Source organism: Mus caroli, unplaced genomic scaffold (assembly GCF_978045245.1).
Source record: "Mus caroli unplaced genomic scaffold, Mus_caroli_1 scaffold_5, whole genome shotgun sequence".
NCBI lineage: Eukaryota > Metazoa > Chordata > Mammalia > Rodentia > Muridae > Mus > Mus caroli.
In genome coordinates this window covers 133,810,937-133,826,022 of record NW_028227260.1, presented here as the reverse complement: position 1 = coordinate 133,826,022, position 15,086 = coordinate 133,810,937, and the positions used below count along the sequence as shown (strand labels likewise).

The 15,086-nt window shown below is 39.9% G+C and overlaps 1 pseudogene; it reads left to right on the top strand.

Annotated features, from left to right (window-relative positions):
* The first annotated feature begins 1,389 nt into the window (after window positions 1-1,389).
* Window positions 1,390-1,776, top strand: LOC147004815 (multifunctional methyltransferase subunit TRM112-like protein pseudogene; annotated as a pseudogene).
* Window positions 1,777-15,086: the final 13,310 nt, after the last annotated feature.

Here is a 15,086-nt window from a genome sequence, read left to right as displayed (position 1 = left end):
CTTTTAGGTTTGTTGAGGGATTACCTTCTTGCTTTTTCTAGGACGTGGTTTCCGGTCCTTGTATTGGTTTTTTTCTGTTATTATCCTTTGAAGGGCTGGATTCGTGGAAAGATAATGTGTGAGTTTGGTTTTGTCGTGAAATACTTTGGTTTCTCCATCTATGGTAATTGAGAGTTTGGCTGGGTATAGTAGCCTGGGCTGGAAATTGTGTTCTCTTAGTTTCTGTATAACATCTGTCCAGGCCCTTCTGACTTTCATAGTCTCTGGTGAAATATCCGGTGTAATTCTGATAGGCTTGCCTTTATATGTTACTTGACCTTTTTCCCTTACTGCTTTTAGTATTCTATCTTTATTTAGTGCATTTGTTGTTCTGATTATTATGTGTCGGAAGGAATTTCTTTTCTGGTCCAGTCTATTTGGAGTTCTGTAAGCTTCTTGTATGTTCATGGGCATCTCTTTCTTTAGGTTTGGGAAGTTTTCTTCTATAATTTTGTTGACGATGTTTGCTGGTCCTTTGAGTTGAAAATCTTCATTCTCATCTACTCCTATTATCCGTAGATTTGGTCTTCTCATTTTGTCCTGGATTTCCTGGATATTTTGAGTTAGGAACTTTTTGGATTTTGTATTTTCTTTGATTGTCGTGTCGATGTTCTCTATGGAGTCTTCTGCACCTTCTGCTCTTTTAGAAGGCCAGGGTTTGACTCCCAGAACTCAGGTGGCAGCTCACAGCCACATGTAGCTTCATATCAAGGTATCAAGCTCCCTCTTCTGGCCTCTGTGAACACTGGACAAACAGAGCCCACAGACATCCATCCAAGCAAAACACTCTTATAATGTATATGATGCTTACATATAATAAATGTTATTAAAATAAAAGTTAAAAGAAGTTTTTAAGTTTTTGTAAGAAAAAAAGCTGAGAAAACTGAGCTGAAGAAGCATGTCAATAAGCAGCCTTTCTCCATGTACCCTGCCTATGATCTTACATGGCTTCCTGCCATGACTTCCCTCAGTGATAGAGAGCAATGTGGAAGTATAACACAAACTAAGCCTTTTCCAAAAGGAAGGGAGGAGATGGGATTGGGATTTCTTGAAGGATAACTGGGAAAGGAGCTATCATTGAAAATGTAAATAAATACCCAAATGAATGATAAATATATATATATATATATATATATATATATATGTATATATATATATACATATACATATATACATATATATATTTATCATATATCATACATTATATATATGTATATATATAATGTATATATATATACATTATATATATATGTATGTATGTGTATATATACATATATATATATATATATATATATATATATATATATATATATATACACACACATATATATATCCTGTCTGGAACTCTGATGTGACAATGTGAAACTGCTCATCCACAGTTTCCTAAGCTCCCATATGCGGGACATAGGCATGAGTGTCTTCTGGCTGTGCCTGCAGGCCACTGAGATCCGCATCAACCCTACGGAGTGCAACCCTGACTTCTTGGCACAGATGATCCCCAAAGTGAAGTGGGCAGTGCTTGTGCAGGCAGCAGACACCTCAATCTTGGCCGAGGTACCCAAAACGCAAACTGACAGCTATGAACAGGATGAGATGTTTTTGAGGAAGATGTACCCATGTGTGGCTTGAGATTGATGTACTGGAGGGTGTTCTGCAATGCCCAGAATCTGGTCATATTTTCCCCTTCATCCGCAGGATCCCAATATGGTGTTGAATGATAAGGAGACTGAGAGGTAACCTTGCTAGCAATCACTCTGGGAGGTGGGAGGGGTTGCGTGGGTGGAGGAACAGCCTCATAGAAGCAGGGGGAGAGGGGATGGGATAGGGGGCTTCTGGGAGGGTGGGAAACTGTGAAAATGGACAACATTTGAAATGTAAATAAAGAAAATATCCAATTAAAAAAAAAGACCAACCAAAGAGTACACAGGGAGGGGCCCATGGCTCCAGCTGCATATGTAGCAGAGGATGACCTAGTTGGACACTAGTGAGAGGTGAGGCTCCTGGTTCTGAGAAGTCTGGATGCCCCAGTGTAAGAGAATGCCAGGACAGGGAAGCAGGAGTGGGTAGGTTGGTGAGTAGGGGGAGGAGGGATGGGATAGGGGTTTTTTGGAGGGGAAACCAGGAAAGGGGATAACATTTAAAATGTAAATAAAGAAATTATCTAATAAAATCAAACAAACCAACTGGGGAAGAATAAGTTAGTAGCAGAAAAAAATCAAAGAAAGCAAAGCTCACACAGGCATACAGAAGAGCATTGGTCCCAAAGACAGCCCTCTCCTAATGGTACTACAGCACGTTGTTTCACAAAACCGATTCTGACCATGTCCTCAGATAGGGCCTTAGACTATACTATCTAGGTTATCCCTATATGATCACAAGAAGTAAAAGGAAACAAGAAGATGAGTATCAGAAGCAGATCTTAGACTGATGCCAAGGCCAGGCTGGGAGGCACACCAGGCTTTCTGTTTTCAAGCTTCCAGTATGTGGTTCTCCACCTTCCTAATGCTGCAGTTCCTTCATACATATACTTCCTTATGCTCTGGTGAGCCTCAACCATAAAATTATATTTTTTGCTACTTCATAACTGTAATTTCCTACTGTTATGAATTGTAACATAAATATATGACATATATAGATAGTCTTAGACAACTCCTGTGAAAACGTCACAAGGACTCACAACCTACAGGTTGCCAACCAATATGCCAGACACTAGTAAAACTAGCCAGCCCCTTGATTTTTATACTTTCTGCCTTCCAGAACTGTACTAGAATAGATGTGCTCTATTTTAGTTGTCTAAGCATGTGATCACCTGTAACACTAACTGGAAACACACATATCCAAGTGGATGAATGGGTCTATTTTTCCTGCCCTTTGATCATGGCAGATTTGAGTCAGGTCTAATCAAATAGAAGAGAAAGGATGCTGGATGAATCCCTACTCAAAGTCTTTGGAGACAACAGGGATTCCATTGTGTTCTCATGGAGAATGGGGGAGGATTTGTGCTCCATTTAAAAGGTCCTTACATTCACTAATTTGATGGCTGCAGGTCTATTTGAGTGTGTTATGTACTTTTGTTTGCTGTGTATTGTGTTCTGTGTCCTTGATTACTAACTCTAAGGTCTTTACCATACTTGCAAAATGAGACTCTTCTCAGTTTACAAACCTTTCATATTTGTTCTCTGTATACAATATGATTCTTTAAAATTTTTTCTATCAGACTGGTTTTATATGTCAGATCAATCAAAAATAAACAGACAACTACCAAACAGTTAAAGCATACAATATGGCAACAAATTGAAATAAAATGCTTATTTAGAAATGGGAAAAGATGAACAAGCTTTTATGCAATCTGCCTAATAGTATAAGTAAGAGAAACATCAGTTTTCTTCACATGCTCAGAATTTAAGAGGGGGAAAACATCCATGCGAGAATCCACTTATATATACACAAAAATAAGCAAGATCCTCATAATTAAAATTATGGGTGTATACACAATGCCTGATTCAATTTCTGTCATAGGAGATAATGCCCTGTTACTGCTGGCTCATTAGTGTCACTGTATTATTATTAGTATTATTAGTATTGTTGTTGTTGTTGTTGTTCTTAAATAATTTCAATTTAAAATTTATTACATTTCCGTAGATGACATTCAAGAAATGTATAAAACTTTCCATATTGACCAGGGACAAATGACTCTGCTCTAAAGTGCCAGCTCTCATTACCCATATTATTATCCAGTGACAGTGTGCACAAGAAGTCCTGAGGGCCTGACAAAGTTGTCTTTTAGTTCCTCATTTAGCTCACAGCAGCATCTGTAAACCGTTGCCAAGTTCAGAGGCTCACAATCTGCAGTTTCATTGACCAACTCCTCATTGATGACAGAAACTGTGGCTATGTACTGTATTTATAGTTTATTCATCATGATGAAGGAAGAGCTGAAAGCAAGAAACTGATGCTCTAAAGGGCTTATCAAGAAACCTCCCTGGGAAATGCTAAGTCATGCAAAACTGTAATTTGACTAAAAGAGCACTGTGTCCACCAGTCCTGGATGATGTAGAAACTGTAAAAAGATTAAAGAGAAAAAAGTAAAGGTGTACTTGTAATATAATGAACAGATTATGGTTACCGAGGGTGCATTTTTCTTAAGATTTATTCACCTAGCCTGCCTCCCACTGAGCTCTATTTCCATAGCAAATAGGATGCAATTCTGCCAGGCCTTGTCTATCATCAATAAGAGTGGATGAGTAGTCTTACTGCAACTACAATTGCCAAGACTGAGTGCTATCATGGGAGATCTCCTCTTTTCTGAAGAGAAAGTGAGGAGGAGTGGACTGTGGAGGCAGGAGGGGAGGAGAGGATAGGGAGCAAAGAAGAGAAGGAAAACTAGGGTTGGGATGTTAATTGATTAAATAATTTAAAAAATCGGTTCCAGGCCAGATTCTTTTGGTGTTAGACAAAACTCATCTCACACGATTATTATCAAGTTGCTTTTTATTCTCTGAGTTCCTGGAGTGAATTCACACTGCTGTGTGTGTGTGTGTGTGTGTGTGTGTGTGTGTGTGTGTGTGTGTGTGTGTGTGTGATATGTGTGCAGGGCCCAAGGAGACCAGAAGACCTGGAGATAGAGGTAGGGTTTTTTGTTGTTGTTGTTGTTTGTTTTTTGTTTTTTTTTTTCCAAGACAGGATTTGTCTGTTTACCCCTGGCCCTAGCTGTCCTGAAACTCACTCTGTAGACCAGGCTGGCCTCGAACTCAGAAATCTGCCTGCCTATGCCTCCGAAGTGCTGGGATTGAAGTTGTGCACCACCACTGCCTGGCAACAGGCAGTTTTTGAGCTTCATTGGGTGCTATAAACAGAACGTGGGTTCTTCTGAAGGTTTAAATGTACTGTTGACCATTGAGCCATCTCTCCCTTCACAGTGCAAAGAATAACAAAGATGGATAAAGTAGAAAAATTCTGTACAATAGATAAGAGGGGTTATCTATAATTTTATAAGAGTTCAAAAGTCACAACAAAAGGTAAAAGAGCTCAGTCTGGACATATGTATACAAACTGCCAAGTACCTTCAACAAAACACACAAGCAATTCAATGAAGGAAGTCTCGAATTCTCAATAGATGATGAGGAGCCAATTGGACACTGTTATGAGTGTTCTTGGTTGTTAACTTGACTATATCTGGAATTAACTAAAACCCAAATGACTGTGTAAGACTGTAAAGGAATTTTTTCTTAATAATTTGAAATGGTAAGATCCATTTTGAATCTGTACCTTTCAAGTAGGAAAAGCCACCTTTATCCTGGCACACAGCTATATAAAAGTTCTGCAGCCTATATAAAAGATGTGGAAGAAGAAAGTTTGCTTTCTTTGCCTGTTTGCCCTCGTTGGCAAGTCCATTCCTTCACTCACCTTACAACCCATTTTTCAGAATTCCAGAATACACTGAAAACCACCTGGGACATTCAGTCTCATTGAATGGACGACTATTGGATTCTTAGAACATCATTTGTTAGGCAGCTGTTGTTGGACCACATCCTGCAATTCACTTTAATAAACTAAAATATATATAATAAAGTATAATATATAATAAAAATAGTACAAATAATAAAATATATTACATATAACAATAAATTATATATATCATATATATATGTGTGTGTGTGTATATATATATATATATATTTGTGCTGTACCTTCTGTTTCCATTGAGAGCCCTGACTCATAATAGGAAAAATAATCAGTATCAGGCTCAGCCTCAACTTCACACTCTATGTAAATTAATTCAAATCTGCATGTTTTTTTAATGTAAGCACAAAAGAAAAGATTTAGGGCCGGGCAGTGGTGGTGCACGCCTTTAATCCCAGCATCTGGGAGGCAGAGGCAGGCGTATTTCTGAGTTTGAGGCCAGCCTGGTCTACAAAGTGAGTTCCTGGATAGCCAGGGCTACACAGAGAAACCCTGTCTTGAAAAACAAAACAAAACAAAAGAAAACAAAAAAAAAGAAAAGATTTAGGAAAACTTAAAGTTTTATCTATGGCTAAGGGAGTTAAGAGTTCTAGATTTCATGGCAGAAACATTTATTCTAACAGGAACAACTTATCCTCACTAAAATTAGGAACTTTTATGGTGATCCGGGTGGTGGTGGTGGTGGTGGTGGTGGTGGTGATGGTACTGGTGGTGGTGGTGGTGGTGGTGCATGTTTTTCACCCCAGCACTTGGAAGGCAAAGGCAGGTGAGTTTGTGGTCAGCCTGGTCTACAGAGTGAACTTCAGGACAGCCAGATTTGCACAGAGAAATTGCATCTTGAAAAAGAAAAACAAAACAAATAAACCAAAAGACAAAAATAACGTAGAAAGGAACTATTATTCTGCAGAAGCCCATGGAATGAAGATAAAAAGAGTAGTTTAACAGAGATAATTAACTGCATGCCAAACATCTGATGAAAAATCTGAATCCAGAAAATAGAAGTTCCTGATTCAACAGTGAAGAAGCAATCTAAATCAATTATAGCCCAACAGGGGATTTCTCCCAGGGTGTACTTTTCATGAGCACAGACCAGGTTACACAACATATACACAAAGGAAAGGAGTTATCTTTACCTAGAGAGGTGGTTAGCTTGTAGATGTCAAGCATTACATCACTGTAGAGTGTCTTCTGGGAAGGGTTCACTATAGCCCATTCTTCCTCATAGAAGTGCAATCCTACATCTTCAAATGTTAACAAGTTCTGAAGAAGAGAATGGAATTGAATTTAATACTGTAGCAGAAGCAGTTGTAGTACCTGCCTGTGAATCATGGCATAGGCTGCATGCTGAAGAAATTATCAGTAAAGAAAGAGAAACTGAGATGACCAGAAGTAGGCAAGTGGTTGTGAAATGCTCAGTTTCCACTCTGATCATGCCAAGTCTAGTCACCTGGAGATCAGTAAGGTTGAATGTACCCCAGAAGACTAGGGGTCTTACTTAACAGCAGGGAAAAACTAAAATGAGGCAGCTTGAAAAAGGGAAATGTTAAAATAAGATAAAACAATAACAAAAAGCAATCTGACTTTCTCCAGCCCATCTATGGTCCAGTTGCTTCCTTGCGTACTTAACAACACCAGATCACTAGAAAACACTAGTGTTGGGCACATTGGTGTGTTGCTCTAAAGCTGCCTTGATCATTTTCTTTCTTGGGTGCTATCCTTCATGAAGTGATTTCTCTCTTTTCCTTCTCTGTAAAATATAAAGGACTGTACTTAAAAGCAATTTCTGGAGAGATATATGAGTTCCACCCTCTCTCTATAAGATCCAGCTACCACGAGACAGCCAAAATAAACTCTGCCTGACATTCTTAGGTTGGATTCTGAAAGAGGTGGTTTCTGTTGTCACTGGAGGTGTCACTTGGTTGCCCATTCACTAGCAGCACCTAGAACATGGCACTAGGTTACACAGGCCAGTGGAAGGCCTCATCTCTCAACTCATGGATGTATTTTCAAAATAGGATACTGGTCCCAGCATCTATTCTACCTCTAGAGAACACAAATGCCAGCCCAGGCTCCTATACTGAACAAAACTCTCAATCACCATAAACGGAGAAAACAATATATGCCATGACAAAACCAATTTTATACATAATCTTTCCATAAATCCAGCCCTACAAAGGATAATAGATGGAAAACACCAACACAAGGAGTGAAACTACACCCTAGAAGAAGCAAGAAAGTAATATTTCAACAAATCCACACAATCATAATTCCACCTCAAACGAGAAAATTAATAGGAAGTAACAATCACTTTTCCTTAATATCTATTAATATGAAAATTAATATTACCAACATGACTTAACAGATTGAAATTCAAAAATACGAGAAATTACAAATTGACCTGCTGCCATTCTATTGTCTCTAATTTGGTAAATGGGATTAATAGGTCCAATATTGTACAATCCATATACACTTTCTACTTGTTTGTACATAACAGGGTCTTGCTGTGTGTACCATAATGGTCTTGATATCATGCTTCTCCTAACTCATCCTCTCTATTAGCAGGATTGTTTATTTGATGTTTTTACACTATACTATGGATTTCAGAACAGCTTACATATTTCAAAACTATTTATACAGACAAAATAAACGTAGACAATTAATTTGGGATGTGGCTTATAAGAGAACAGCAAAGAGTGAGACTGAAGGCTTTGCTTGATATATATAATTATTATATAAATTCTGAAGAAGAGGATTTTATAGGTTACTCTTTTTTAAATTTTTTTATTAATTTAGGTATTTTCTTCATTTACAATGATACCCTGAAAGTCCCCCAAACCCTCCCTCCCACTCCCCTCCCCCATCCCACTTCTTGGCCCTGGCATTCCACTATACTGAAGCATGCTAAGTTTGCAAGAACAATGGGCCTCTCTTTCCAATGATGGCCAACTAGGCCATCTTCTGATACATATGCAGCTAGAGACATGAGCTCTGGGGGGGTACTGGTTAGTTCATATTGTTGTTTCACCTATAGTGTTGCAGACCCCTTTAGCTCCTTGGGTACGTTCTCTAGCTCCTACATTGAGGGCCCTGAGATCCATCCAATAGCTGACTGTGAGCATCCACTTCTGTGTTTGCTAGGCCCCGGCATAGCCTCGCAAGAGACAGCTATATCAGGGTCCTTTCAGCAAAATCTTGCTAGTGTGGGCAATGGTGTCAGCATTTGGAGGCTGATTATTGGATGGAATGCCAGGTATAGCAGTCTCTAGATGGTCCATACTTTCGTCTCAGATCCAATTTTTGTCTCTGTAACTCCTTCCATGGGTGTTTTGTTCCCATTTCTAAGAAGGAGAAAAGTGTCTACACTTTCCTCTTCATTCTTCTTGAGTTTCATGTGTTTTGCAAATTGTATCTTGTATCTTGGGTATTCTAAGTTTCTAGGCTAATATCCACTTATCAGTGAGTACATATCATGTGAGTTCTTTTGTGATTGGGTTACCTCACTCAGGATGATGCCCTCCAGGTCCATCTCTTTGCCTAGGAATTTCATAAATTCATTCCTTTTAATAGCTTTGTAGTACTCCATTGTGTAAATGTACCACATTTTCTGTATCCAATCCTCTGTTGAGGGGCATCTGGGATCTTTCCAGCTTCTGGCTGCTATTACAAATAAGGCTGCTATGAACATAGTGGAGCATGTGTCCTTCTTACTGGTTGGAACATCTTCTGGATATATGCTCAGGAGAGGTATTGCGGGATCCTCCGGTAGTACTATGTCCAATTTTCTGAGGAACCACCAGACTGATTTCCAGAGTGTTTGTACAAGCTTGCAATCCCACCAACAATGGAGGAGTGTTCCTCTTTCTGCACATCCTAGCCAGCAACTGCTGTCACCTGAATTTTTTATCTTAGCTATTCTGACTGGTGTGATGTGGAATCTCAGGGTTTATTTGCATTTCTCTGATTAAGGATGCTGAACATTTTTTCAGGTGCTTCTCTGCCATTCGGTATTCTTCAGGTGAGAATTCTTTGTTTAGCTGTGAGTCCCATTTTTAAATGGGGTTATTTGATTTTCTGGAGTCCACCTTCATGAGTTCTTTATATATATTGGATATTAGTCCCCTATCTGATTTAGGATAGGTAAAGATTCTTTCTCAATCTGTTGGTGGCCTTTTTATCTTCTTGACTGTGTCTTTTGCCTTACAGAAGCTTTGAAATTTTATGAGATCCCATTTGTTGATTCTCGATCTTAAAGCACAAGCCATTGCTGTTCTATTCAGGATTTTTTCCCCTGTTCCCATATCTTCAAGGCTTTTCCCCACTTTCTCCTTTATAAGTTTCAGTGTCTCTGGTTTTATGTGGAGTTCCTTGATCCACTTAGAATTGACCTTAGTACAAGCAGATAGGAAACAACACCCTTCTCAATAGTCACAAATAATATAAATTACCTTGGCGTGACTCTAACTAATGAAGTGAAAGATCTGTATGATAAAAACTTCAAGTCTCTGAAGGAAAATTAAAGAAGATCTCAGAAGAAGGAAAAATCTCCTATGCTCATGTATTGGCAGGATCAATATAGTAAAAATGGCTATCTTGCCAAAAGCTATCTACAGATTCAATGCAATCCCCATCAAAATTCCAACTAAATTTCTTCAATGAATTAGAAAGGGCAATCTGCAAATTCATCAAATAAAATCAATAACAAAAAACCTAGGATATCAAAAACTCTTCTCAAGGAGAAAAGAACCTCTGGTGGAATCACCATGCCCGACCTAAAGCTGTACTACAGAGCAATTGTGATAAAAACTGCATGGTACTGGTACAGCGACAGACAAGTATACCAAGTATACTTCATTGAAATAGTTGATGAATGACTTCAGGGATAACCATCTTAATGCACACCAGTTCTTAAATGAATGTAACCTCTTCCCTGTTGTCTGAGAATGACGACAATCACTCAAGTCAAATATCTTTGACCATAGCAGGAAATCGGTATCCAAAAATCATGCCTACAATTCATTCCTTGGTGCAGCAGAACTGTCAACTACTTAGCTTAGCTTAGATACTATGGTAGTAAAATCCTTTGGTGATGTGAGGGACATTGAAATACAGCCTTATTACAATGAACTCCAATATCCACAAACCGTTCTTATTTTGTTTGTATTACAGTAAACCATGATTTTTAATTTTATTTTTATTAGATACTTTCTTCATTTACATTCCAAAAGTCCCCTACACCCTCCCCCCCTTGCTCCCCAACCCACCTACTCCCAATCCTGGCCCTGAAAGTACCCTGTACTGGGGCATATAACCTTCTCAAAACCAAGGGCTTCTCCCCCCAAAAATGGCCTACCAGGGTATCCTCTGCTACATATTCAACTAGAGACACAAGCTCTGGGGGTACTGGTTAGTTCATATTGTTGTTCCTCATTTAGGGTTGCAGACCCCCTCAGCTCCTTGGGTACTTTCTCTAGCTCCTACACTGGGGACCCTGTATTCCATCCAGTAGATGACTGTGAGCATCCATGTCTCTATTTTCCAGGCACTGGCCTAGTTTCATACAAGACAGCTATATCAGGGTCCTGTTAGCATAATCTATAAGCCAAGATTCTTAAGCTCTACTAAAAACAAAACAAATAAACAAACAAAAAGACTATTTATTTATGTTCATTAAAAATCTAATAGTGATATATTATTATAAAATATCATACAGTTAATATATTTGGAGTTATTTAAAATTTATATTGAGAAAAATGTATTTTCAATATTGCTGTAGACAAAGATCTACATGAGTCTGTTCAATTGATTGTTTTATATCAAACAACTTTTAATACTCATTTTTATTGTTACAACATTTTATAAATTTTAAAGAACATGATAAAAAATTAAAGGTCTGATACGTTTTGAGTGGGCATCAGCTGGAGGAGTTGGGGTACAAAAGGAAAAGGAGAATGTGATGTAAGTCTGTTTACTCAAAATAAGTTTTTAAATGTTAACAAATTCAGATAAATTGAAATTATGTATATTTTCTTATTATAATGCAATAAAACTTAAATCAAAAAATATTTCTAGAACTGGTGGGATTCCTCAGCAATTAGAAGCACTGGCTGCTCTTTTACAGTTCCTGAGTTCAAATCCCAGCAACCACATGGTGGCTTACTACTATTTATAAAGTGATCTGATGTCCCCTTCTGTCATGCAGGTGAACAGATAAACAGAGCACTCATACACTTTAATAATAATAGACTTAAAAACAATAAAATGTTTCTATTATTATTATCATTAAGCACCCAACTTTTCCCTTCCATTTCTTTCCACCAAACCAGCCCATATATCCCTCTTTGCTCTTTTTCAAAGTTATAGACTTTTTGAAAAATTAATGCACAAGTAAGAAAACTATGAAAGTAAATGGGAGGAATGCCCTAAGATACATGAAGTACCCACTAGACTAGTTGGAAAAATGGAAAAATTAGCTGTTAAGAGCAACTGTTGGTTGGGCAGTGGTGGTTCACACCTTTAATGACAGCACTTGGGAGGCAGAGGCCAAGGATTTCTGAGTTCGAGGCCAGTCTTGTGTACAGAGTAAGTTCCAGGACAGCCAGGGCTACACAGAGAAACCCTGTCTTGAAAAATAATTAAACAAACAAACAAATAAACAGCACCCATTTTATGCAGAGGACCAGGCACAAAGCACCCACATCGTGGCTCACAATTTATGCACAGAACAGTTTCAGATAATCAGTGCTCTCTTCCAGCCTCTGTAGGCAACAGAGGCATAAGAGAGAGAGAGGGCCTGTGCAGTCTAGCACATAAGTGAGAGAGAGGGCCTAGGTGGCCTAGCACATAAGAGATGGGGGGGGGGGGGCTGCAGGGCCTAGCACACTCTTGTAATCAAGCTCAGTATTAGGAAGGTGGAGACAGGAGGGTACCAGGGATTGTAGGGGATCTGGATGCTCCCTTCTGATCTCTTAGGACAGCATAGACTCTTGTGGTGTGCATATGTACATGCAGAAAAAGTCTACAAACATTAAATGTTTAAGCACATAATAAAATAAAAACCAAAATTGCTTACAGGAACCTCTACAGTTGAAATAAAGTAGTGCTGTTTGCAGTGTTTCATATGTCACACATTTGTTCAAGTTTTTCAACTCTGTAAGGGCTCATAAACCTAGAAACTGGAAATCATTTGTCTTAAAGCTGGTAGCTCATTCCCACCTCCTGAAAACTCCCTTCAAACAAAGCCATGGTGCCTGGTACTCCATGTACACATGTGCAGGGTATATTCAGCCAATCAGCGCAGTCCCTGGGTGAGACCAGTTTTCTCCAGCTGGCATCAAAGGGTCCTCAGAGGCCTCTGTCTGGGCATCGCTGCTGACAAAGGTTTTTTACCATTGAAGAGCTGAGCGCGGAAAGGGTGCAGTTGTGAAGGTGTTCACCTCTGAGATAAACTGTAAGTGATAATCAGCTCTGATCAGGGTTGTTGGACAGTTAATCGAGGTGTGACAGGGTGGGGCATCTCAAGCCCAGGAGGCCACTATGTGAGGAAAATCCTCCTGATCACCATTTCCGATGGCTTCTGAGGGTAAAATGAAGGTGGAGGTGCCTCATGGCAGAGGATTGAACAGGCTAGGGCTTTAGAGGATTGTGAACCCTTGGAGGACACAATCTTGGGGCCTGGGGATAGGATCAGCGAGCTGGCTGCAGGATTGGGGGTCGGGGGAGCATGGGGCTGTGAGTGAGGAGCCTTGGAGCTTGTCCTGTGTGCTGTAAGGAGCCTTAGAGTCCAACTTGGCCTTTGTCCTGTGTGTTGTCCGGGATCCATTAGAAACACACTGAGGATTCCTCCCTTTTCATTGTCTTCTCTATGATGTGTTCCTTTGGTATAGTCTGTATGGATATTGTAGACAGGGGAGTGGAGTAGGAAGAATGAATGAATGAAAAGAAAAAGAGGAGGCAATGCAAGAGATTAATAAGTAATCTGGGAAGGATTCTGACTACAGATCCTCCTGTCTCAATCGCCCATGTATTGGGATTAAAGACTTGCACCACCAAGTTCAGCTTTTTCTCTCAATTTTAGTTCTGTAGGATGGGATCTTCCTTTGTAGCTCAGGCTGACCTGGCTTGGGCTGGCCTTGAACTTACAATATTCAGATGTTTGAAATCCTCAGCTTTCCCCAATCCCAAGTTTCTCCAATACAAGGCCTTTTTTGTGTGGGTTGTGGTGGTGGTGGTGAGTGTTTTTTGTAGATGGAGCATTGGGTCTTCTTGACATGAATATATAGTTACCTTGTTCTTTATCTTTCTGGAGAGAACTGTGAAAATTCCCTTCAAAGTGATGGTGCCTGGTACTCCATACACGCATGCGCAGGGTATATTCAGCCAATCAGCGCAGTCCCTGGGTGAGACCTGTTTTCTCCAGCTGGCATCACAAAGGGTCCTCAGAAGCCTCTCTCCAGGCATCGTTGCTGACAAAGGTTTTTTTACCATTGAGGAGCCGAGCACGGAAGGGTGCAATTGTGAAGGTTTTCACCTCTGAGATAAACTGTAAGTAATAATTGGCTCTGATCAGGGTTGAGGTGTGACTGGGGTGGGGCATCTCAAGGAGGCCACTATGTGAGGAAAAGCCTCCTGATTGCCATTTCCGATGGCTTCTGAGGGTAAAATGAAGGTGGAGGTACCTCATAGCAGAGGATTGAACAGGCCAGGGCCTTAGAGGATTGTGAACCCTTGGTGGACACAATCTTGGGGCCTGGGGATAGGATCAGAGAGCTGGCAGCTGATCTGGGGTTCAGTGAGGAGCCTTGGCACTTGTCCTGTGTGCTCTAAGGAGCCTTAGGGTCCGACTTGGCCCTTGTCCTGTCTGCTGTCCAGGATCCATTAGAAACACACTGAGGAAATCAGTCTGGCGGTTCCTCAGAAAATTGGACTTAGTACTACTGGAGGATCCCGCAATACCTCTCCTGGGCATATATCCAGAAGATGTCCCAACCGGTAAGAAGGAAACATGCTCCACTATGTTCATAGCAGCCTTATTTATAATAGCCAGAAGCTGGAAAGAACCCAGATGCCCCTCAACAGAGGAATGGATATAGAAAATGTGGTACATTTACAAAATGAAGTACTACTCAGCTATTTAAAAAATGAATTTATGAAATTTCTAGACAAATGGATGGACCTGGAGGGCATCATCCTGAGTGAGGTAACCCAATCACAAAGGAACTCGCACAATATGTACTCACTGATAAGTGGATATTAGCTCAGAAACTTAGGATACCCAAGATATAAGATACAATTTGCTAAATGCATTAATTTCAAGAAGAAAGAAGACCAAAGTGTGGGCGCTTTGCCCCTTCTTAGAAATGGGAACAAAACACCCATGGAAGGAGTTACAGAGACAAAATTTGGAGCTGTGCCGAAAGGATGGACCATCTAGTGATTGCCATATGCAGGGATCCATCCCATAATCAGCTTCCAAACGCTGACACCATTGCATACACTAGCAAGATTTTGCTGAAATGACCCAGATATAGCTGTCTCTTGTGAGACTATGCCGGGGCCTAGCAAACACAGAAGTGGATGATCACAGT